This window comes from Ceratotherium simum, chromosome 2 (genome assembly GCF_057802395.1).
Source record: "Ceratotherium simum simum isolate JZ-2026a chromosome 2, ASM5780239v1, whole genome shotgun sequence".
NCBI classification, from domain to species: domain Eukaryota; kingdom Metazoa; phylum Chordata; class Mammalia; order Perissodactyla; family Rhinocerotidae; genus Ceratotherium; species Ceratotherium simum.
This window is the reverse complement of record NC_141901.1, coordinates 56,938,659-56,960,812: the sequence shown is the minus strand read 5'-3', so window position 1 is coordinate 56,960,812 and position 22,154 is coordinate 56,938,659. Positions and strand designations below refer to the sequence as shown.

The 22,154-nt window shown below is 53.0% G+C and overlaps 1 pseudogene; it reads left to right on the top strand.

Annotated features, from left to right (window-relative positions):
- The first annotated feature begins 914 nt into the window (after nt 1–914).
- On the top strand, nt 915–19,991 carry LOC101406254 (chymosin-like; annotated as a pseudogene).
- Nucleotides 19,992–22,154: the final 2,163 nt, after the last annotated feature.

Genomic DNA, 22,154 nt, shown 5'->3' with positions numbered 1-22,154 from the left:
GTGGCTGGCACCGTGGTCTCCCGCACACCTGCGGTCCTGAAGCCTCTGTTTATCCTGAAGTGATCCTGATTTTCCATGTCCCCTCACCCCTAGGACATGATCTTCTCCACCACTTTCATGGCTACTGTGTTTGCTTTCCATCTTGTCCTAATTCTCTCTCAGGCTACAGGCCTGAGGCCCCTGCATGGGACTCAGATGCCGAGTCCTGGCCTAACCTGTTCCCTAACCCTGACCATCACGCCATGTCTCCCTCCTTCCCCTCTGTGTGTGGCACGTGTCTGCCCTCCCTGTTCACCTCCCCAGTCCTCCTGACTGTTCACATCATCAGGCACCCACTCCTCACCTTCCCAACACCCTCTAACATGGAACCAAGTCCGCAGCCCTGGGGGTGCAGGAGCCTTGGGCATGTCACCTCTCTTAGACCACGGTGATAGAGTGACCAAGCACTCTCTGCCTCAGATGCCACTTCAGGAACAGACTGAGTGCCCCCTGGGAAACTGGGCTAGGAGATTCCTGGACAGGGCAGGCTGCCAGTTCCTCGTGAAGTCAGCCCAGAGGGGGGAGGCAGCTAGCATAGGAGTAGGGTCTCGTGGGAACAGACCTCTTTAAAGACCATAAGGTGGAACAGGAGACAGGTTCTGGCGGTGGCCTCACCTGTGTTAGCTCGAGAAGTCCTACTTGGAAGGGGAAGTCTGATCAGGGAGGCCTGTGTGACATTTCCCAGCCTGAAGATCTGACATGTGTACCCTTCAACTTTGAAGTCCCTGGCGTGGTGGAATCTGTGGCCCTCATGAGGGTGGGTGTTAGGTGGTCTGGGTGCTATCTGACTGCATTTGTGGAGTGGCCCGAAGTCAGGGGCTGTCTCTGCAGCCTCTGTAAAGTCTCTTCCACCCTCTGTAACGGCTGTGGGAACGGGCACTGGCTCGAGCAGTGGCTGGCCCGTGGTCCAAGATGAGGTGTCTCGTGGTGCTACTTACAGTCCTGGCTCTCTTCTGGGGCAGTGGGATCTCCAGGTGGGTGTCAGGCCCAGGGGAGGGGAAGGGCATCTCATGCATCCGCTGTGGGCGGGTCCCTCTCTGGTCTTCCAGCGTCGGCTCCCCTGGGGAGTCTTCTGAGGAAATGCTGCAGGTTCCCAGGAAAATCACTCCGTCAGTCTTGCCTTTGCACGTGGGGACCTTTTCCTTTAAGTGTGCCCTTGCACTTCAGGGTGCGTGGACAAGAACAGGGGGTCAGAGGGGCGGCCTGGGAGATGAAGGGCGTGGCTTCTGGAGTCCAACTGCCTTTGATTTGATCCCCAGCTCCATCTTCCATCACTACCTCATCTGTTATAAAATTAGGATAACAGAATTATCTATCTCTTAGGGCTGACATGAGTTAATGCTTGTAAAATGCTTTGAACAGCATCTGGCACATTGTAAGAGATATGTATGCATTTGTTAAACAAAATAAAGTTCTCTGTGCTACCAAGTCCTTTGGGGCTGAAGTTCCCAGATTCTCCTCCAAAAATAATACCTGATATTTTCTGAGCTGCTTGCTAGTAGGTGCCAGACACTTAACTAGGCCTTTACCTATACTACCACTAATCCTCCTAGCTTAGGTTGATATTATTATTTGCATTTTATGGGTGAGGAAACTGTTGTTCAGGGAGGGTCCCTGAGCTGCCCAAGGCCACGTGGTTAGTAATGGAGGAGCTGGGACTTGGTCCCAGGTGGACATGCATTCTTGCCACAACATCACACTACCTCTGGTTCCCAGGTTCGAGCCCTGTCAAGCCCCGAGCACAGGGAAGCCTGAATCCATCCCTGGGAAACCGGATCCCTGAAAAGAGGTCTCAGGGTGCCTTTGACCAGTCAGGAATCTCTGTGGTCGTCCTGAAAGTGAAGTTCTTCCAAGTCCCAGGCATCTGGCGGCCTCAGCACAGGGACTGGAGGCAGGCCTGGAGCGGAGGTTTCCACGGCAGTTGGAGCCTGCATGCAGGGCCGCGCTCCTGGTTCTCAGCGTGTGGTGGTGGACTGCCCTCTGTGCCGCTGGCTTCCCTGTAAGGGAGGCTCTCTGGGCCTTGAGCTGTGATAGGACAGCTCAGCAGAGTCATAGCTACTGTGGGAGTCGCAAGGCATTCAGCAAGTGGATCTTGAGCTGAGCAGGAGCCCAGGCTGAACAAGCAGAAAGCAGAGAGGGCCTGGATGTGGGGACGCAGGAAAGGGCGGCTGTGGGCTTGCTCCCAGGAGCTCAGTCCAGCCTCCTTCCTTTAGGGCCTTTTCTATCATCAGAGACAAAGGCTGAGTAATGTCTCAAGAACATTTTACTTATAAGCCATGTTCTGGCTGAAGTCACACGTGAGGACTAGGGGTGGGAGGCACCAGAGGAGGGACGGTAATTCACATCCAAGGCTGTTCCGTATGGGATCCATTTGGGATGTGAACAACATGAGAAAACCCATTTTCTTTGTGGATCTCAAAACTGCTGCCATTTTCTTACTCTCAAAGCATTTGCACACCTGTGATCTCAAGTTGTCTTTAAACCAGCCCCACAGAGAGGACCACACGACTCTCAGAGCTGGGAGGGATGTTGGGAATCACCACGCCTCATTCCTTCAATCTACAGGAGAGGAAACCAAGAGCAGGAGAGGTTAAGCCACTCGAGTGGTCAAAGGCCGGGCCAGGAGAATGCCTGGAAGGGAAGGCGTCAAACCGTTTTGCAGATTAGGAGTTGAAGCTCAGAGAGCTCTGGGGAGACACCCCAGGTGCCGCAGACCAGGTCTGGAACCAGCTTCTGCCGTTTTCCCTCTAAATTCTCTTCTTGTTGATCTGCCTCCATCATCTAATACCTAAGCTCTATCAGGAGTTCCCTGGGGATCATGCTCTGTGCTGAAACCCTTGGAAGAATTTCCACCCACCTTAGGCAACCCGGAGAGCAGAGAACAGGGTTGCAAAGGGCGGGAGCGTTGTCACGCATTTCCCAGAGTGTGGGGAACACCGTTTTCCCCTCCAGACACTGTGCTCCCGGAAGGTAGGGACTGTATTCTTTTCACTATTGTGTCCCCTGTGCCTCATACAGTGCCTGGCACATAGTAGGGACACAGCAAGAATTTGGAGACTGAATGATAATGTGCTTAATGTCTCTCAAACCTTAGAGTTGAAAAACTCATTAGTGGGTTCTAAAATACATCTATTGAGTCTCCACCAGCTTTAAAAAAAAGAGAAAGCAGTAGGAAATAGAGTGGATTGCATCTAATAAGGGTGGGGATTGATTTGTGAACTGACGTAAAACATAATTTTTACTTTGGGTTATGATAAAAAAAGTGGGGCAGTGGTTTACAGAGCCCAGAGTGTCTGGGCACTTCGTGGAGGCTGGAGAGCCCTGGGGAGGCTCCCGCCGTCATCATTCATTCTTCCCCATCTCCTCGGGATCCCTCTGCACACAGGCGAGCCGCTGAGAATGGCCCTGAAGGAACGTGGCTCCTGGAGGACTTTTTGAGGACACACCAGCATGCCATCAGCAGGAAGTACTCCAACGTTGGGGAGGTGACCAGCAAGCCCCTGACCAACTACCTGGATGTGACTGGCTCTGCCAGCCTTCCAGTAACGATTCTCACAGAGTGCAATGGACGCCCCCACCAGCCCGCCCCAGCCCCCGCCTCTTTCAGGAATCATGGAGCCCATGGGGTGTGGAGGCCCTCTCCCTGCCCCTCAGCCAGCTCTGCAGTGCTGCGCTCTCACCTTCAAGGCTCTGATTGTCGATTGTCATGCTGGAAGGGTCTGCGCTCAGACGCCCTTCCTGCAGACAACATCCCTCAGGGACACAATCTGCTCCCAGATCCAACCTCCAGCCTGCCTTTCCTGGCCCAGGGAACCATTGTCTTAGTCTGGGCTCTGCAGGGATGGGGCAGCTGGTGCGTCTTCTGCAGCTGCGCAGGACATGGCAGGAATGCCCCTGGGCCCTCTTCCTTTCTGGAGCCTGTCTCTCTCTCATCTGCCACTCTTGGCAGTAAACAACCATCCTTCTTTCCTCTTCTGTGCTCTCATTTCCTTATCTAGGTCATCCTCACCCTGCCCCATCCCTGGTTCTGACACATGTGGAGAGCTGGCAGGGAGGTGTGGCAAGAACAGCTTGGGCTGGGACTTGAGGCTTGTACCTAACTGGTGCCCCATCTCTATGTCCCCACCCCAGGCAGGAGTGGCCCAGTCTCCCTACCAGGCAGGCCTTAAGTTCTGGTCTAATGTCTGCCTCTGGGGCTGATTCCAGCAGTGGTTGTAGGACTTGTGGGAGGGGCAGGCGCAGCACTGCTGGGGGTGGGATCCCAGCTTGGGGCTGGAGAGGGAGGGAGAACAACCCTCCCCAGGGATCCTCCTTCCATTTCTTCCCGCCCCGACCTTCCAGATCTCTGGGCAGAAACTCAGGGTGTACAAAACTGAAGAGGCTCCATGCCAAGATCAACCCTCACCCTCACGCAGTACCCCCTGCCCCTGACCTGGGCTGTCTGTCCTCAGTGTCAGTATTTTGAGAAGATCAGCATCAGGACCCTGCCCTAAGAGTTCGCCGTGGTGGTTGACACCGGCTCTTCCGACCTCTGGGTGCCCTCTGTCTACTACAAGAGTGAGGGCTGCCATGAGTGACCTCGCTTCCCTGCCCACCCCTACACACTCAGACCCCAGGACCACTCTACCAGCAGGGGTCAGGGTGGCCCGGGGGGAAATGTGGATGGCAGGAGAGTTGCCCTGACATGCCCAGCCTCTCCGTTGTCTCCCATCTCATCGCTCAACCCCTCCAACCTGTCACACACTGGGAGGGTTTGCAAATCTCACGTCTAATGTATAAGTCACCAACTGGAAATTAGAGATCCTTAGTTTTTGTTTTTTGTTTTTGTGTCTTTTTTGTCTCTATCAGGAGCCAAGGCAACTGCTTACCCTCCTGGGTCCTCAGTTTTCCTTTCCATGGAATGGGGCTTTGACATGCCGGTGGGCACTGAGAGAATAAAGTGAGGGGCTCAGTACTAACGCTGAGTAAACATTTCCTGTACGTTAATGATTTATTTCTCCAACAATCCTGGGAAGTTGCTGCTCTTTTTATCCCCATTTATGAGGAAACCAAGGTCTGAGAAGGAGAGACTTGCCTAAGATCGTGCAGTTGGTAAAGATAACGTGTCCACGGAAACCACAGGGATGGCTTTTTTCTTGTTTGTTTGGAAGCTGCACAGGTAGCACAGGGGTCAGGGAGGTGGACTGAGCAGTGAGGAATAATTTTCTTTATTAAACTCTGTGGGACCAAAAGAGAACGGGCTGCTTATTTTCAATAGAGAGAAGGGTCAGTATTTAGATCGTATTCTTACAAGGCCTGGTGAGGGTTTCAACCCTGGTCGGCACAGTCAATTGGTGAGGAGATTCTATGGGTCCCACTAACCCCGGGTCTGTGTTCCAGAGAGCCATCACCACTTCCACCCATGTGAGTCCTCCACCTTCTAGAAGCTGGGCGTGGCCCTGTCCATCTGGGATGGCCCGGGCACCATGCAGGACTTGCTGGGCTGCGACACCTTTACTGTGAGTGGGCTTCCGGGCCAGCCAATGCTCACCTTTCCTTCCCCACAAGCCACTTTTCCCATCCAGCCACCCTGGCTCTAGTGGGCTGCATCTCCAGCTGGTCCTGCCCCCTGCTGGCCTGGTGGGTAAGGATTCTGAGAGGGACTCTAGCCAGCAGCAGCTGTGGGTTTTCCCTCCCTCCCTTCTCTCCCTCCCATGTCAGCTCTCAGAGTCCCACCCAAGAGGCTTCTCAGGGTCCAGTTTCCATCTTCCCAATCCTTCTTCATTTGCCCTTGCCGTAGTTAGTTCACAGTACTGAGCTCTTCTGTGTCATCTGTGTGATCTCGTTTTAAATGCAGTTCTTCCAACAGCCCTTTGAGGAAGATATTACCCCCATTGCTCAGATGAGGAAACAGACTCAAATTTGCCCAAAGTTACACAGCTGGCAACTGTGGGAGCTGAGTGTCAGACCCACATCTCTGACTGTCTGAGCAGTGCTCTTGGCTTGACCTCACTCCTTTTATTTTATTTTTTTTTTGGTGAGGGAGATTAGCCCTGAGCTAACATCTGTTGCCAATCCTCCTCTTTTTTTTTTTTTTTTTGTGAGGAAGATGGGCCCTGAACTAACATCTGCCAATCCTCCTCTTTTTTTGCTGAGGAAGACTGGCCCTGGGCTAACATCCATGCTCACATTCCTCTACTTTATTTGGGACGCCGCCAAGGCATGGCTTGACAAGCGGTGCGTCGGTGCACACCCGGGATTGGAACTGGTGAAGCCCGGGCTGCTGCAGCAGAGCGCACACACTTAACTGCTTGCGCCACCAGGCAGGCCCCAATCCTCCTCTTTTTGCTGAATAAGATTGGCCCTGGGCTAACATCTGTGCCAATCTTCCTCTCCTTTATATGTGGGACACTCCCACAGCATGGCTTGATAAGCGGTGCATAAGTCTGTGCCCGGGATCTGAACCTGTGAACCCCAGGCCTCCGAAGAGGAGCGTGCGAACTTAACCACTACACCACTGGGCTGGCCCCTTGACCTCGCTCTTTTTAAGACCTAGAGCACCATCTTCTTTCAAGTCATAGAGAATCTGTGCCCTTTGGACAAGGGCTCCCCTTTCTCTTGCCTCTTTTTGGCTTCCAAAGTACCTAACACAGTGGTGGGCACACAGTAAGTGCCTACTGCATGTTAGCTTCTTCCTTTCCTTCCTCACCCACCATCTAAGATTAAAAATCAAATAGCATCCCTTGGTGTTGATTGCCTTGATCTTCCTTGGGTTCTTCCTTGAGTCTGGCTGAAGCCTTTCTTGCTTTGAGCCCGGAAGGACACAGCCTTTCTCTGCTGACAGCCCTCCCCTCAGCGTCTTCCCTTGGCTGGGCAGGTGCCCACCCAGCTCAGGCCTCCACAAGAGGCAGCACCGGACACCGGAGGCCCCAGAGCCACTTGCTAAGGTGGCCCAGAAGACAGGCCTCTGGGAGGCTAATTCCCCTGCCCAAGTGTCCTACTTCCTCTGTGGCCTGGAGCCATTTGCTTTCTTTTCTGCTATTTTGGGTTCAGGGCAAAAACCCTGCATTTTCACTTAGGAGCTTGCCCTTGCCTGTGGCGCATCTGGCTGCCTCCACTCACCCCCTCGGGCAGGGAGTGGGAGAGAGAACCTCAGGGGACAGCCCCCCCCAGCAGTCTCACATGGAAGCGGGTGAGGTGTAGGGTGGGACGTGTCAGGAAGCCATCGGCCTTGTTTTGGGGGCTGGCCCCATGCAGGCCCTGCTCTCTGCTTCTGGACCAGAGTTGGCTGGGGTGAGTGTGGGGACTGAATGGGGAGGTCATCCCAGCTCCCTGTTTCAAGCAGGAAGGTTTCACTGGGGAGGAAAGGATGAAGAATTTCAGGAGGCTTAGCTTGGGGCCTGGCTCAAATGACATGAGGGGAATCAAGGCCAGAAACAGGAGAAGGGTCTGTCATGAGAGCCTTGGGGAAGCTAGCTCTGTGTGCAGCCTGTGGGAGACAGCTGAGCTCATGTTCACAGCGTCTCTCCATCATCTGGGAGCACCCTGCAAAGACAGGGAGGCACTGGGTGTAAACAGAGAGGGAGAAGGGGGAAGAACTGCACCACGTGCTGTGGTCGGGAGCAGGGTTCCAGGGCTGACACGGCTGGGTTTAATCCTGACTTCTCTCTATTGAGCTGTGTGACTTTGGACAAGCCTTAATTTCCTCACCCATGAAAGGGAGGTAATAACACGTACCTCAGAGAGTTGTAGGGAAGAATAACTCCATTAACAGTAGTTCAGTATTTGTTTTTCCTTTCATTCCCCATACCTCGTCTGTCTGCAAATTCTGTTGACCCTGCTTCTCAACCGATCGAGGGTCTTCTCACAGTGCGCTGCTGCCATCTTGGTTCAGCCTCCATCACCTCTCACCTGGATAGCTGCCTCCTAACCGGGCTCTCTGCTTCTACCCTTGTCACTCCACAGTCTAACACAGCAACCATAGGGATCCTTTTAAAATCTAAGTCATATCATGCCTGTCATTTGCTCAAAATCTTTCTGTGGCTCCTTATCTCACTCAGAGTAAATGAAGAGTTCTTATCTGGCCTGCGAGGCAGCATGTGACTGGGCCTCTGCTGTCTCCTGCCCTCCTTGCCCCCTACTCTCTGACTTGTTCACCGTTCACTCTACTCCATGCATGTCCTTGCTATGACTGGACCACTTCTAGCACATTTTCCCCTTGGCCTACAAAGCATTTCCCCCAAATCTCCAACAGCTCCTTCCTTCTCTTCCTTCCATCTGCTTAGTGCACTTTATCCTGCCATCATGTAAAATAGCCCACTGGCTATCACCCTTACCCTGACTTACTTTTCTTCAGAGTCTTTATGTTCTATATTACTGACATGCAATCTGTATTATTGTCAGACACGTCTATATTACTTCTTTTAAAATTTATTATCTGTCTCTCTCACTGGAATATAAGTTCCTCCAGGGCAGGCACTTTCTTGGGCTCATTGTTACATCCCCAGGGCCTAGCCCCTGGAACATTGGAGGCCCTCAATGACTGTTGACCCAAAGGAAGAAAGAATCAATTTATTCTTTACCACTTAACCATCTTTCATTTATTCATTCCACAAACGCTTGCTGAGCCTTGTTTTAGGGACTGAAGATACAATGATGAATGAGACGGACAAAGGGCCTGCCCTCCTCAAGCTTGGAGTCTAGTGGGGGAGACAGTAGACACTTAACTAAGATAACTTGGAACACTGCTGAATGGCATGAAGAAAACAAAACCGGAAAGTGTGAGAGAGAGTGCTTGGGGGCCAGGGACACAGATTTGCCATGCCTCATGGCAGGCTGCGACCTGGATGAAACGATTCCAGAAGCCAGACCTAAGAAGATCTGGGGGAGAGTGTTCCAGGCAGAGGGGACAGCAAGTGCAAAGACCGGGGCAAGGAAGAGTTGGGGCATCCGAGGAAGAGGAAGAAGATCATCGTGGGTGGAGCAGAGTGAGTTACGGGCGAGAGGAGTCAGATGAGGTGTGAGGAGCAGGACTGGGGGGCATGAGGGGACTCCAGGACAAAGGCTTCATACTGAGTGACATCGGGAGCCTTTGGAGGGTTGTAGTGAGGGGTGATATGACTTGATATCCATTTTCAAAGATCACCTTGACTGTCTGTGTGGAGTATGGGTTATAAAGGGACAGAGTGGAAGCAGGACGCCCAGTGAGCCACGGCAGTAGCTCAGAATAGGCTGGCAGGTATGTCGGCCGTCCAGGGAAGTGAGCAGCTTAACAGGATATTGTGGAGTTAGCGCTTCCTTAGCATAGTGCGAATACATGTTCAAAGACCAAACAATTTGTAAGTGCCCAGCATTAGTGTCGTTTAGTCTAAGCACTGCCTTGAGATGCAGGGGTTACTATTCCACTGAACGGGTGAGGAGATGGATGCTCAGAGAGGTACTTGTCCGGGGTCACACAGTCAGCACACGACAGAGCACGGACGCACAGCTGGGTCTTTTAGATGCAAAGTGTGTATGTGTTCTTCCCGTCCGTCGTCCATCATGCTGGCCCACAGCTAGTCCTTGGCAGATGCCCCAGGTGCAGCTGATGGGAGGTGCAGGCCAGCAGAGGGCCTTGGAGCATCCCCCACCCCACCCCCTTCTTTGGTTTCACCTCCCAACTTCTGCACCTTGAACACGGCTGTCTGCACCCTCCACTGTGTCCTCTCTTCCTCCCTCCCCTGCCTCATCAAACCAGTTCCCTCAAAACCACAGCACAGAGCTGAGAAAGGAGACAAGCTTCTCTCTTAAGCTCAAATAGCTATGCTGCCTATAGGAGGGAGGGCGGGCCAGCAGAGGCTGACACTGATAGGACTTCTGACCTGGGACCTTTCTGTCCCCGGCTGCAGGTTCCCCCTGGTGGAGAACACTCTGCCCTCATGCAGGTCTCCAACACAGTGGACACCCAACAAACTGAGGGCCTGAGCACCCAGGAACCTGGTGGCATCTTCACCTACCCCGAGTTCGATGGGATTCTGGGGCTGGCCTACCCCTCTCTTGCCTCTAAGTACTTGGTGCCCATGATTAACAACATAGTACACAGACACCTGGTGGCCACCTGTTCTTGGTTACATGGACAGGTAGGAGCTGTGCCCAGCAACGGCCAGACTTCCACAGCCTGGCAAGGACTGTTGGTTGAGAAGAACCTATACCCTTGGGGTCACCAGAACTGCAGGGGAGTCACCAGCGTCCAAGCAAACCCTCACCTTGTTTCCAGGCATGTCCAACCTTTTGTCCAAAGGTCCCCAACGTAGTCATCAATGCAGCCAAAATCCACTGGGCCAAAATTTGACTTTCATTTCTAACATTTAAAAAATGAAGCCAACCCCAACTCTGCATAGGGGCTTTTAACTACTTTTTTTCCCAAAATAGCAGGTCTCAGCAATCATTTGTTGATGTCATTGAAATTCATAGACTTTTAGAGCAGACTCCAAAGGAGTCCAACCTTCTCCTTTCACTATGAGGGAAACTGAGGCCTGGGAGGGATGATAACCCCAGGAACTGGTGGCCGAGCCGCGCCTGCAGTCCATGGCTCCTGACTCCCAGTCCAGTGCTCCCCACTCTGCCTGCCTGCCTCTGTGGTGGTGCAGCTCAGCACCATTGGACAGAGGGGCAGGGAGGAGAGGACCACCCCCAGGAGAAGGGGCTTGGGCAGCTGAGCTCAGGGGAACCCAGGCAAGGGGTGAATTTGTGCATTCATTCATTCATTCAAGAGGTATTTACTGGGCTCTTACTATCAACAGAAGCTGTACCAGGAGATGGGGAGACATGGACAAACAAGACAAACCAGGAGTTCACATTGTAGCAGGGGGTGCAGACAACCCCAGTTACACACACAATGGTGATTATGATTGGGATGAGGGCACTTGCTGCCGGGGAGATCTGGGTCTACTGAAGGCTTAATAATAACAGGGCGCCCAGTCTAACCGGGGTGTGTGTGTGGAGGGTGGCCAGGGGAAGCTTCGCTGTGGCATGGGTGGGAGCTATCCAGGTGAGACAGGACAGCACATTTTAGGCAGTGGGGACAGCAGGTGCTGGAGCCTGGAGGTGGGATGGTGCCTGATGAGGTCTAGGAACTGAGATCAGCAGAGGGGAAGCAGGTAAAACTAGCGTGCTGGTGTTTTCTAGCTGTGAGACAGAGTTCCAGAAGGACAGAGGGGTTTGGGCTTGGGTGGCAGTTTTAATCCAAAGTGTGTGGGACCTTACTGAAGACCCCCTCTCCTACTCACAGCTAAAGGAATGGGGGCAGAAAACCCTGGGCAACGGGGCGTGGGGGTACAGGTGACAGCTGGGAGCAGCCTAGGGTGGCCTGAGCAGAGCCTGGCGTCATGTGACCCACATGGTGGGTTACTTCTGACCTCCCCTCACACAGTAATGGCCGAGCTCTGGGCTCCAGGTGCTGCCTGAGCCTGGGGGCTGCAGAGCTCAGAGAGAAAGGATGCTGCAGCTGACAGAGAAAAGCCAGGTTGAGGAGGAGCACCAGGGAGGCTGAGAGCTCATTTGAAGCCTTTGGGATGGAGGTGGGGTTTGGGGGCAGGGAGGACAGTGGGGCAGGGTCTCAATCGCATCTGCCCCAGTGTGGGGTGGCAGGACCTCCTCACGGAGCCGGGGTGTTGAAGTGTCACCACATGCCTTTCCTGGTTTCAGGAATGTCCAGGGGAGCATGCTCACGCTGGGGGCCATCGGCCAGTCCTGATACACAGGCTGCCTGCCTTGGGTGCCCGTGACTCTGCAGGATTACTGGCAATTCCTTGCGCACAGGTGGGTGAGTGGCAGCCAGAGGCTGACTCCAGGTGTGAGACGTGAGGGTCAGGTGTCAGCCCACGAGGCTCCGAGAAGGACTGCAGCTCATAAGACCTTCACATCAGAGTCTGAACAGACACTTCCGAGGCCAATGGCCTTTGTCAGTGAGACTGCTGCACATCCACCTGTGCTTTATTAGTAATACTAGCTGCATTTATTGGGCACTTACCACCTTCTAGGCCTTGTGCTGAGTGATAATATGACTGTCTCGTTTATTCCTCACTAAGACTCTATGAGGTGGGTGCCGTTATTATCTTCATTTTATAACTTACTAACCACTGATCCACTGGCCTCAGCTTTGACCTAATCCTGAGCACCCCAAAATGGCAAGTCCTCGGGCCCCCAGGCCTGCTCTGGCTGGTCATCAGGGCAGTAGGTGCTGAGAGCAGGAGGGTGGGGAGCTGGGGAGGACAGGTGAGGGGAAGTGGGGTGAGGGGACCCCAGCTCAGCTCTCCAGGACACCCCATTGGGCGATCTTGGATTAAATCATTTTATTTTTTGGATATCAAGTTCTTCTTCTGTTGAGTGAGATGAATTTGATACTTGTTTATTTACCTCAGGAGGTGATTTCAAGGATGAAAGGAAATAATAGATGAGAGAGTAATTGAGGGATGGGGTAGGGAAAGGCCTACCCTTAGGCACAGTGACAGGGGTTGGGACCAGCTTCATCTCATCCTTGCCTTTCCCAGGACCAGGGCTCCTGCACCAGTGGCTTCCAGGGTGATGACAATTCCCAGAAGTGGATCCTGGGGGATGTCTTCATCCAGGAGTGTTACAGCATCTTTGACAGGGCTAACAACTGCGTGGGGCTGGGCAAAGCAATCTGGTTGGACCGACATGGACCACACTGTCCCCAAACACACACGTGCACACACACGCACACATGCACACACATAGATCAGCCTTTCAGGCAGATGGTTCTCAATAAGTACCACATCTCTGCAAAGCCCGGCTTCCCTTGGGGCCGAGGCCCTGGACCATTATGGAGATGGGGCGTGATGATGGATGGAGACTTTCACAAGGGAATCAGTCATTTCAAGCTCAAGTCAGGTAAAACCAAGCCATGTCTTGCCTTTCTGTTCTCCCCCTCTAGATCTTTCTGGGGAAAGGGTACAGTAGGGGAGACCTTCACAGGATGACACTTGTACCTGGGAGCAAGGGCTTGGGGTGTGGGGCTGAGTAGAGAAAAGCGACCCAGGGAGAGAAAGACTCTAGGTCTATTAAGAGAAGGGCCTCACTGCCATGGAAGACAGATAGTGAAATAGGCAGAGGGCATCTGGAAGGTCTGAGGGACCTGAGGTTGCCATCATCTTGGGGCAGAACCACAGCCCAGAGTCCCATCCTCGCTCTTAGAGGCTCCAAACCTGACTTGCCAGCGCCGGGAGAGTGGATCTGTCACCTGGCAGACCCACACTCATGGGCTCTCGGGCTGCAGAGAGGATCGCAGCTGTCAGTGGACAGAATGCTCGGCTCACAGGTCCCCGCCGCTCCTCCTGGGGAGGGGAGAGGCCATACGGGGACTACAAATATCGAAGGGTCAGAACAAGGGGATCCAGGTGGATTGCTCCCTGGACAGTGTTCTGCTGGGAGCTGCAAGTCTGCTACCTCAACCCTCCTTCATTTTTCTTCGCACCCCCTTCTTCGGACAGTCTTTGCTCTAACAGGGGACAGTACAGTGGATCAGGCTTCTGTTTTCTAAATCACAGCCAGTCTTGCCCCCAAGATAGTGACTGGGCTTTAAGTCACATCTTTAAAGTAGCTCAACTCTCAGAAGGCCTTGGAAAGGGGCTGGGGGCCGTGTTCCTATCTAGTCCCTGCCCCCGCCTTGTCCTGACCACACATGCTCTGCAACCAGTGGAGGAGCAGGTGAGTCACGCAGCACATCTCAGAGAGCCTGAAGCTGCAGATTTGGCCATGACACTTCACAAAGGAGACTGTCGTTTATGAAGAGGAGTGTGTGTTGGGGCTCCCAGCAGGAGCCGCAGATGGGGTCCTTTTGATAAGCCCCTCTGTGGGCATCTCCTGGGGTCTTTCTCAGCTGTACCCAAGGACAAACGAGATGAAGGACCCAGGGCAGTGGAGAAGCTGTCCACAGTACCTTTCTGGGTCTGTGGCTGAGCTGCCAGTGCCGGCCGCAGAGGCACTGGTGGCCTCTGGCAGGGAAGGAGCCGGGCTGGGCTGTGAGGGCTGAGGTGGGGGAGGAAGGCTCAGGCTGCAGTCCCGGGTGAGCTGAGGAGCCTGCGGTGGGTTGGGGCAGAGGCTACAGGAGAACTTACAGGACTTCAGGGACTGGGCGGGGGGTGGGGGCGAGGGCGGGGGGCCCTGATGTTTGAGCCTTATGGAGTCAAGGATGCCAGGGAGTAAGTTCCGGCCTTGACTGACTTCTTTAAGCCTCAGTTTTCTTATCTAAGACCAATGCTGCTTGTTTGCCAGGAAGGAGACAGAACTGGGCCACTTTCATTATTTTTAGTCTTCTTGTAGATTAAAATAATGCCGAACAGGCTCACAAAAATTGTGTTATATTTCAGTTGTTTACACTTAACAAATAGTATTTTAAACATCCAATCCTTAATTGCAGACAATGTAGAAAGTCTAAATATGATGACTTTCAGAAATGGGAGGCTTGGACCAAAGGGCCCCCCACTGTACCCCCCAGTCCACCTGGCCCTGGTGGCCATCCCTGTCCTGAGATGGTAGTGACCATACGGTGAGGTGGCTCCCCCCCTGGGGCTGGTGGGATGTGGGCAGCCTCACATTCCATTCCTGGGATTTCTCCTGGCTGCAGAGAATGCTCTGCCTGGAATGTTCTCCACACCCTAACCCCTTTGTCTGACTTATAATTGTACTTCAACTCTCACCTCAGTCCAAATCTCTTCAGGATGCTCCTGACAAGGCTGGGTTTGGTGCCCTCCTGTGTGCCCTGCTGTACCCAGCACTCTCCCCAGTGTAGTGCTTCGTATTCTAACATTTGTTTCCTTGTCTGTCTCCCTCATGGACTGTGGACTCCCTGATGACAGACACTGTGGTCCTCTCATTTTGCTATCTTGGGTGCCTAACTCACGGAGTGCCCCCATCAAGTATTGTTGAATGAATGAGTGATTCAGTCAGTGAGGTCCTCAGGAGTCACACTGCTTGCTGCTGTCTCCTCTTTTCTCTTGGGTCTTTACAATCCCTGACCCCAGCCCACACTCAGGCCCACTCTGTGTCTTCTCCCTCCCACTGCTGGGCCTGGAACACTGCCCGTCCTTTGCTGTCCCTGGGGAACGGCTCAGTGCGTGTTGGGAGGGGAGAGAAGAGGGCCCAGCTGCCTCCAGGCTTTGAAGGTTCTGCCAAGGGGCCCACACTGGGCTCTGCGCCAGGCCCGGCTCTCTGTGGGGTCTGCAAGGGGATGACGGGGCCTTGGAAGGGACTGTCAGCTCATCTGCTGTTTGCTTGTGAAGAGGGGCAACCTGGAGGCCAGCGCGGAGCTAAGACGCTGGGAGGGGGCCCTTTGCAGGCCCTTGACTCACTTCCTGTCTCAGACCAGCTCTCTGTTGATGAGGCCCAGGGCAGGGAGAGGGCAGCTGAGGAAGCCTTGGTGGCCATTCATGTCCACCCAACATTCATTTGCTGCTGTCTGCTGCCACGGCCATACTGACGGGGCTGGCCTCTGGGCCTCTGCTCGTGCTATTCCCTTTGCCTGCTATTCGCCTTTCCACTCTCTGACCTGTGAACTGCTCCTCGTCCTTCCAGACCAGTTTACGTGTCCTCCGAGATGGCACCCCCACTCCACCAGACTCCTGCCTTCCTGCTTCCTAATTGCTCAGCAGGGAGATTTACAACAGCATTGCTCCCGCGGTAGTTATTCACTTACACGTCCGTCTCTCTGCCGGGCAGCACCCGTGTCCTTCCTCTCTGAATCCTCAGCACTCAGGGGAGTTTGTGGCACACTGTGGGGGCTGAGCAAGTGCCGGAGGGTGGCTTATGCTTTGTGATATGAGCAGGCAAATCTCTGACTAAGTAGCGTGAATCACGAGTGCTGAGAAACACGAGCTCACAAAGACATGCATACACACACACACACACACACACACACACACACACACACACACGCGCACACACAGCCTCCCGCCAGCACCTGCCCGGCCCGGCACCCTCCCTGCCCCTGCGCAGACACAGACAGATGCTCAGGCCCAGAGCCCTATTTCCACTTCCTCTCCTTCCTTGTCACTCATTTTCCTACCAGTTCTTCTCATGCTAATGAGAGGAAGCTTTGGCCTGAGCGAAGCTTGGAAAGGAAGTCTTTGAAATGGAAATGTTATGACAGAATGATGGATTGTTTGCTGAGCTGTGCAGTGTGTTTCCTGCTGGCAGCAGAAGGGAGAACAGAACTGAGACACGAGCGGCAGAGGTCGCCTCACGTCAGGAAGCCCTAGACAGCAAGAAACATGAGTGAGACGCACACTAGGGCAGGGGGAATGTGGTGTGAGGGGACAGCCCAGGGCAGGCAGAGGGGCTTGGCCCAGCCAGCGCACAGGTGCCCTGCTCATGGCTGGGAGCCTGACTGGCCAGGGCATACAGCAGCTTCCTGCTGAGGCCAGGAGGGACATCTGGTTGTCCCGCCATGGCCACATCCGACACCCTGCGGGGCTGGCCTCTGGGCCTTTGCGCGTGCTCTTTCCTTTGCCTGCTATGCCCCCTTCCACAAATGTCATGTCCTCTGAGAAGACCCTTACTCCCCACCATGCCCACGTCACCCAAACCCTCCAAACCACAAGAATACTCGATGGCTGACCACTGGCCACTCGGTTTACTTGGGGCTAATTAGAATCATCACCTGTATTAGTTATGAAAAAATATGATTTGAGTCCCTACCGCATATGAAGCACTGTTCTGGGCACCATGTCCATCAGTGGGTGCTACAGGCAGAACCTCCACCTCATGGAGTTCCGGGGGGCACATGGATGACGGAGATAATAAATATTTAAACGGTGTAGCATGTTGGATGGCTTTAAGTGCCACAGGGAAAAGCAGAGATGAAGATGACGGAGAGAGCCTCGAGGGCACGTTGTGCTTTAAAACGCGGTGGGAAGGGAAGACTCCACAAGCAGGTGACATTTGAGCAAAGACATGAAGGAGGGGGTAAGGCCTGCAGATATGAGGGAGGGGAAAGCATTATAGGTGGAAGGAACAGTGTGTGAGATTACTCAGCACTTAATAAATAGAAGTTACCGGTAGACAAATATGGATACATTTGTTTTTGCTTATGCCTCTTATCTTTCTAATGAGATGGACTGTGTGTTTGAGGGCAGGAGTCACATCTCAATCATTTTATGTCCTTCATAGCGCTTAGTGTTTGACACAGAGTAATTGCTCAGTATATGTATGTTGAATGAATAAAGGAACTCCAAATAGTGTCCCTCTCTAAGCCCTTAAAGCAGGTGAAGGCTGCCCAGGACTCTGCCCTGTCCTGGAGCGCCCTCTAGTGACCTAATCTAAAATGCCATCTTTGTATACCTTGTTTTATATTCTGCAACAGTCGGCCGCCCCCCGCCCCACCCCAGGCTGCCTTGAGGGGCAGTAGCCAACCAAACAATAAAATTTACTCAGTGACTACCACGTGCAGGGCACAGTGCCAGCTTCTGTGGGAGGCACGCAGACACAGGAGATGTGGTCCTCGCCCTCAAACCCCTCCCTCACTGGCCCTCTCCTGGGTAGCCGTTCCCTCCTCAGTCTTTGCTCTCTGGTATCCTCCCTCTCTGATCTTTCTGGATCATCTGCAACAACGGAATTACATTTTGAGCTAGAGCTGGTCTGACAAGGATGTGCCTGCTGTGTGTGCCCGACAGCCTTGGGGACAGCATTAGCCCTTCACCCCTAAGGAGTTACAGCTCTGGTGGGCTTGGGGAACAGCCGGGATCTGCTTCACTAGACACTCCCCGTAGTTTCGGGGCTGGGGCTGGTAGGATACAGACCAAAGTTGCACCATTCTGGCTGGTGGGATTGTGCCTCCTTTTTGGGGACTGCTCACAGCCCTGGCCACCTCCTCTGGGCTGGTGGCCTGGGTCTCCTCAGTGCCCACGTTGAAGCTCCCCCACCTTTCGTCCTTGCCCTCTCCTCTGGCCCCAGCCACGAAACTTGAGAGCCTCTTTCTTTCCCAGGGTTCCATTTAGCATTGAGACCAGAATAACTGTGTCCTTGGAGCTTTATTTTTATGGCCTGTGAGAGGGAACAAGGAGCCTCGGGAGACAGGCCTCCCAAGTTAAGGAGCGTCCTGGGCGGGAGGTGGCAGCCACACCTCCTGCTGCTTTGAACTGTTGCCTGTGGAGTCCTGTAGGCCAGGCCCTAACCCGGGAGCTCAAACCTCAGCCACAGTCCCCAAGCTGAAGGGATGCCTGGACCAGAGCTCCAGTACCTGGGCCTGTGGCCTTGTGGGTTTGGATAATACGCAAAGAGTAGAGAATCTCTAAGTACTTTCCTGAGCCCACACATCTCCAGGGAGTCCCAGGTCAGTTAGGGAGAGAATGGATTGGGACCCGAGACATTTCAGAAATCATTGTCTTCGGCCTGAGAGTCAGACAAATGGACCGATTGATAGGCTGGTGCTTCTAGAAGATGACATCCAGATATTCTAGTCACTTGGTGACAGCTGGGCTATGGATTTGGACCAGATTCCAAAGATTTATTTAGACCCAAGGGGGAGAGGAGGGCCTTTCTACCATCTGTGGGGTGCTCCCTGGCGAAGGTCGTTGGGCACTTGTACATATGTCTCCCGGGCCCCTTTCTCTCCTCTGACCACTCAGACTTCTGTGTCTTCCTTCTTGCCTTGAGTGGTTATTAGTCTGCCAGGGCTGCCATAACAAAATACCACAGACTGGGTGGTTTAAACAACAGTAACTAATTTTCTCACAGTTCTGGAGGCTGGAAGTCCAAGATCATGGTGTCAGCAGGGTTGGTTTCTCCTGAGACCTCTCCCCTTGGCTGGCAGATGGCCGCCTTCTCCCTGTGTCTTGACATGGCCCTTCCTCTGTGCACACACGACCCTAGTATCTCTTCCTCTTAAGGACACCAGTCATATTGGATGGGGGCACCCTTATGACCTCATTTAACCTTAATTGCCTCTTTAAAGGCCCTATCTCCAAATACAGTCACATTAGAGGTTACAGCTTCAACATACAGGTATTGGAGGGACACAATTCAGTCCATCACAAGTGGCATCCTAGGAGGGGTGTGCTCCCCTCCCCATCGTGTCTGTCAGCCCCTCACCGCCTTGTTGCTCTTCAGCTCTTCCCTATCCAGCCCCCAAAAGTAGCCCCTCCCCCAGGGCCGTGGCCGCCCTGGCCTGCTTGGAAGGCACCAGCTTTTTCTGGGCCTGGTCAGCTCCTAAGGGGGGCAGGTGCCAGGTGGGATCCAGCATGTCTCCCCAAACAAGGCAGAGAGACACTGGGAAGTCACCTGCCCGCTGGAGGTAGCTGAGCCGGAGAGGTGAAAGGGGGTGACACAGACTGTGGTCTTTCCCACACAGCTGGCGGCCTGACCTGAGGTCGGGGGGATGAATATGCCAGGCGTTTGCCTGGGCCTTGTCAAATGAACTCTCTTCTCCCACTCTCTCTCTCATCAAATATTTACTGAGCACACCTAGCACTGGTGCTAAAGCCACAATGGTGAGCAGAACACCATCCTCGTCCTCATAGAGCTTTACAGGAATGAGAGTTTTCAGGAGTTTTATCATGGTAAAATATATTGGGAGCAGCCATATTTTAGATTTAAAATATTCTGTCCCATTGTTCTCTCAATTGATTGCAGTGTCCTAAAAAAGGTGGTAATTCTGAAATCAAACTCCGTCTGTCAGATTGTTTCTTACACCAGTGTCCCAATTTTTATTCCAGAAGGTGTGGTCTCTATTCGGCCTGTGCTTCAGAGCCCCTGACATGGGGCAGGGATTTGAATGAAGGAAAGGGAAGCAGGCCCTGGCACCTGGAAACCTTACCCTATCAGCTGGTAACCTGAGTGTGTGCTCCGTCAGGTCGTGAAGGCCTGTCCCTCCCTGGGGCAGGCCTATGACAGCTCCCCCAGCTCTGCTGCTCCAGACGGGTCCCCTCGACTTCACCAGCCTCCTGACAACCTACATAGGGCCCCCAGATGAGTTGTGACCTTTATAGTCCCAACAGGGTCCTCTGGAGTATCTGAGAGTTGAAGCCAGAGGGCAGCCAAGAGCTGTGATGTGATGGGGAAGGTTAGGAAGGGGGAGTTGCTGCACGCTGGCTACAACAGAGGCTCAGCGGGGCTCCAGGGCCCTGGGATTTGATCCTGAGGCTTTTGGCAGCTTTGACTATCTCCTTAGGTCCATTGGTGGTGTTAACAACAAGACAACAGGCCCCCAAATGGAGTCACTTATGCTAAGCCCCACTTCACCAAACAGAGACTTAACTTAATTACAGTTTCAGCTCTCCCAGAAATGGAATCTTAAGGCAGTCAATCAGGAATGACCTGATCAGCACGAGTTAGGTAATCTGCCTGATGGACCCCACCATCCCTAAAGGAAAGTAACCTTGTGATAACCAACCCACTTCTTTTCCTAGCATAACTTCTTTGTTCCTGCTCCCTTTTGCCTATAAAAGTCTTTCATTTCATACAGCTCCTCAGAGCTCCTTTCTATCTGCTAGTTTGGATGCTGCCTGATTCCAATCAATTTTTGGTCAAATAAACTGTTTTTTTTTTTGTGAGGAAGACCAGCCCTGAGCTAACATCGTTGCCAATCCTCCTCTTTTTTTTTTGCTGAGGAAGACTGGCCCTGGGCTCACATCCGTGCCCATCTTCCTCTACTTTATATGGGACGCCGCCACAGCATGGCTTACCAAGCGGTGCGTTGGTGCGCGCCCGGGATCCGAACCGGCGAAACCCAGACTGCTGCAGCAGAGCGCGCACACTTAACTGCTTGTGCCACTGGGCTGGCCCCATCAAATAAATTCTTAACATTTTTAATATGCCTCAGTTTGTCTTTTAACAGTTCACAGCCTCCAATGTCTAAGGCCTTGGAGCTGAGGACCCTCATATCAGACCTCCTGGCCACTGCAGGGGATGTCAGTGAGGGGGACCCCGAAGGCCATAACTTCTTTCCTTAATTAAATAAGAACCAATCCTCCAGGGTGGGCATTGTTCAGAGGCTCTCTCATTGGACAGCAGAGGCTGGACCTCACAGGTGAGTCACCTCCTCTTTGGGGGTCTCTAGTCATTGCTGTTGCCATCACCATATGGTCCCCTGAAGGGTGCTGCTCCCTTCAACTCTCTGGCCCAAGTATGGGTGCACGACTTTGGTGCACGGGCTTGGGACGACTCGAAGGGGAGTAAACAAGAGCGACATGTCCCAGTGGTCAGGTTTAAGAGCCATGGTGTTGACCCAGTCTATCTCCTGGCTGATTTCTTTCTTTTTTTTTTTTTTTTTTGATTGGCCCTGTGCTAACATCTGTTGCCAATCTTCCTCCTTTTCTTTTTTCTCCCCAAAGCCCCAGAACATAGTTGTGTATCATAGTTGTAGAGTTGTAGCTCTTCTGTGTGGGACACCACCTCAGCACGGCTTGATGAGCGATGAGTAGGTCTGTGCCCAGGATCCAAACCCGTGAACCCTGGGCCACTGAAGTGGAACACGCGAACTTAACTGCTACGCCACTAGGTCGGCCCCCTGGCTGATTTCTTTATGACAGATACCAGTTGTATTAGTTTCCTGTTGTTGCTGCAACAAATTACCACAAACTTAGTGGCTTGAACAACATAAATTTATTATCTCATAGTCCTGGAGGTTGGAAGTCCAAAATCAGTCTCAGTGGGCTAAACTTAAGATGTCAGCAGAACTGCATTCCTTCAGGGGCTCTAGAAGAATCTGTTTCATTGCCCTTTCCAGTTTCTACCGGTTGCCTGCATTCCTTAGCTTGTGACCTCATTGCTCTGACCTCTGCTTCTGTTGGCACATTGCCTGACTCTGACCTCCTGCCTCCCTCTTGTAAGGACCCTTGTGATTACACTGGGCACATCCACATAATCCAGGATAATCTCCCCATCTCAAGATCCTTAACTAAGTCACATCTGCAAAGTCCCTTTTGCCGTGTTAAGGGAACATATTCAAAGGTTTCAAGGATTAGGATGTGGACATCTTTGAGGGGCCATTATTCTGCCTCCCATATCATCTTATGGCCCTCTGCCCTGAAGCTCATATTCAGATGGTTTCCCTCCTCGAGGTCTAGATCCGAGAGAGGGAGGTTCTAGTTGAGGTGGGGGCTCCCTCACCACCTGCCCAAGACTCTCCTTCTTGGATGAGT